At 42.0% G+C, this 2725-nt stretch overlaps 1 non-coding gene across 1 annotated transcript; it reads right to left on the reverse strand.

Annotated features, from left to right (window-relative positions):
* Positions 1–1212: 1212 nt before the first annotated feature.
* Positions 1213–1284, reverse strand: Trnaa-cgc (transfer RNA alanine (anticodon CGC)). The gene has a single exon. It is a non-coding gene; the product is annotated as a tRNA-Ala (tRNA).
* Between the last annotated feature and the right edge of the window lie 1441 nt (positions 1285–2725).

Consider the following 2725-nt stretch of genomic DNA (forward strand, 5'->3'; position numbering starts at 1 on the left):
CAGGAACAACAGCTAATGCAAGATGCCAGTAGTTGGTGTTTTATGTTTTCGTTAGTATTTTTAATTTGGAAACGTTTGCCTATATCTAACATTCCTAAGTACTGATATCTGCAGAAACATCAATATCTGCCTTTTTCCTTTCTTCTTTTTCCATTGTTTTCGTTTTAACAGTATTGCTGGGCCTGGCGCTTCGTCTTCAGTTAATTCAGCTGCACTTTTGTTTTACGCTCTCCCAACATTATGGTGGAGCTGAACTTTCGTTTGGACTTAGGTGTATCATTTGGTTTTCGTTTGTGTTTTGTGTTATGGAAACCTACATGGAAGATGTTTCTGTATCGCAACTGAGAACATTACGTACCTCCTCTTTTTGGCTGGAGCCGACGAAACACTAAACAAGATTTATATATTCGTTTATTTCCTTCTCTATTCTTAAATTCACTCCACAGCAGGATGGATTTAATGATTTTTTCCCCGTTCGTGTGCAGTCTGCAGCTTTGGCGGCAGAAGCGTTCAGAGATAAGAGAAGACGACTTGGAAAACCACACAACATAACCGCGATTTGGAAGACAAGACCAAGCCAATGCTTGGGGGAAGTTACAGGCATGAAAACTTTGGAGAAGACGAGCTCTGAATGGCGTCAGCACGCTAAAAGTCACCCTGCGATGAAATCAAATTACGTTTTTTAAGAAACTTAAAAAATTAAAACAAAATCATTAAAGAAAATTTAAAACTAAAAGTACAAAACAATGTGAAAATGTAACAGGATTATAGCATAGCAGCTAGCCGAAGAAGGCAAAACATGGTGAGCATGTGGATGACTATGTGGGAAGAAAGGAGGCCCAAAATGAAAAAAGATAAAAAACAAAATAAAATAAGTCCTAGAACATTTGACTACAGATCGAGAGGTCCTCGGTTCAATCCCGGGCGCCCCTTTATTTTTGAGTATCTCGAAAAAAAAAAATGAAGATTATCGCCATGAGTTGCAAATACATGTTTGAGATGCACTCCGCACGCCATACCGAAGGCTTTGGAGCAACATTTCAATGGGGGGGATCGCAGCCCATGGTCTTGCAGGTCATCGTCTTCCCGCGATGAGGTAGAACTGTACGAAATCCACTTGCTTCAGGGGGGGGGGGGGGAGAGAATCTTTTACACTGAATTTTATAGAATATGGTAATAGGCAAAAGTTTTCATGTACGGGGAAACAAAAATTGGAGGAGCTGGGATTTGAACCCAGGACTTTCAGCATGCGAAGCAGATACACTACCACTGAGTTACACCCCCGCCAGATCAAGTACATCTGGGAAGTGTCTCGTGGGTCCTGCTGTCATTATCTCTTAGGTTTGAACGGTACAGCGAGTGTTCGAGGAACGTATTCACGAGAAATCCTAAGCAGCATCGACTCCGTTGCGGAACGGTAGCGCTTCTGACTCCAGATCAGAAGCTTGCATGTTTAAGATTTCGTTGTGACCCCGACGTGATGTAGTCACGGCCGGTTCCTCTAGTGCGGAAGCAGCTCAGCGGGGAAGCGTTATGTGACGTCATAGGACAAGTGTTACCCATTGTTGTTGGTGGTTTGCTGTTTGTCTTCTGGTCTTGCAAGTACTGAAGGTTACCATATAAGACCCGTATATGTTTGGTGATATAACGGATTTCTCCGCTCCCCCTTTTTTCATCATATCCGATGCTCTCAGGAAAAGCGCGTTAAGATTTTCGTTCGACAAGAATACACGTCATGTTCAGACCACTGCTTTGGAGATCCATTATTGGTTACATGATAACTTTGGTGTTTGAGGAGATAATGCTGAATTCATCCTGATTGGTAGAGAAAAGTATTGCTTATTTGTCGAGTTGTATAATTGTTTTGTTCGACAAGGTTTTAATGAAAAATGGGGGATAGTTCCAATTTCGTCACCGTGATGGTTCTGTGAGCCTTGTTGAAATTTGTAATGCTAACAGTAAGGTGAAGACTGTTAGAATTTTGAATCTTCGGCCTGAACTGGGAAATCAAATCATGGGCAGGTTAAGCACATTGAATATGGTAAGTGGTCCAGCAGATATAAAATCCAGTGTTATAACGGTATCTGGTTAGTGCAGATATTCGTTAAAAAAATTAACCTCTGGGACGCAGAGCTTGAAGTTCGTCAGAACCACGTAGACGCTCACTTTACGCTCTCTAAGTAGATTCAGAACTCAACATGAGTGGTGGACATATGTTGCAAAAAGAAAATTAAAACGATACTACCTCGTACTGCATAAAAAAGCAAAGGATCAAAAAAGAACAACAGTTTTATTACTCTGTGCTACGGGATATTTATGCCAGCGCCAACTAGTTAGTATTAAGCGCAGGCAGCTAGTGGCATTGAAAATCAAATTGGTGGTGGTTGTTGGGATGTTTAAGGGGGACTAAACAGCTAAGGTCATCAGTCCCCCATTAAAAAAAACAGGCGAAACAAAATTTACGGAACAGGTAAAACCCCAAGGGGGGAGGAGACGCCCCTCCCCCCAGTCACTGAAAGAACACCAATGTGTCAGCGAACACTAGAGACAAGAAGAGTACAGACGAACACTGGACAGAAAGAAACGGAAGAAAATAAGAGGGTCGGAGACTGGTTGACTGACCATGGGTACAAAAATTGGGAAAGAGTCAACCATCCGAATACACACATTAAAATCTGCAACCAATGAGACACTCGAGGACAAGATACACAGAAAGGGAAAGGTC

This window comes from Schistocerca gregaria, chromosome 3, assembly GCF_023897955.1.
Source record: "Schistocerca gregaria isolate iqSchGreg1 chromosome 3, iqSchGreg1.2, whole genome shotgun sequence".
Lineage (NCBI taxonomy): Eukaryota > Metazoa > Arthropoda > Insecta > Orthoptera > Acrididae > Schistocerca > Schistocerca gregaria.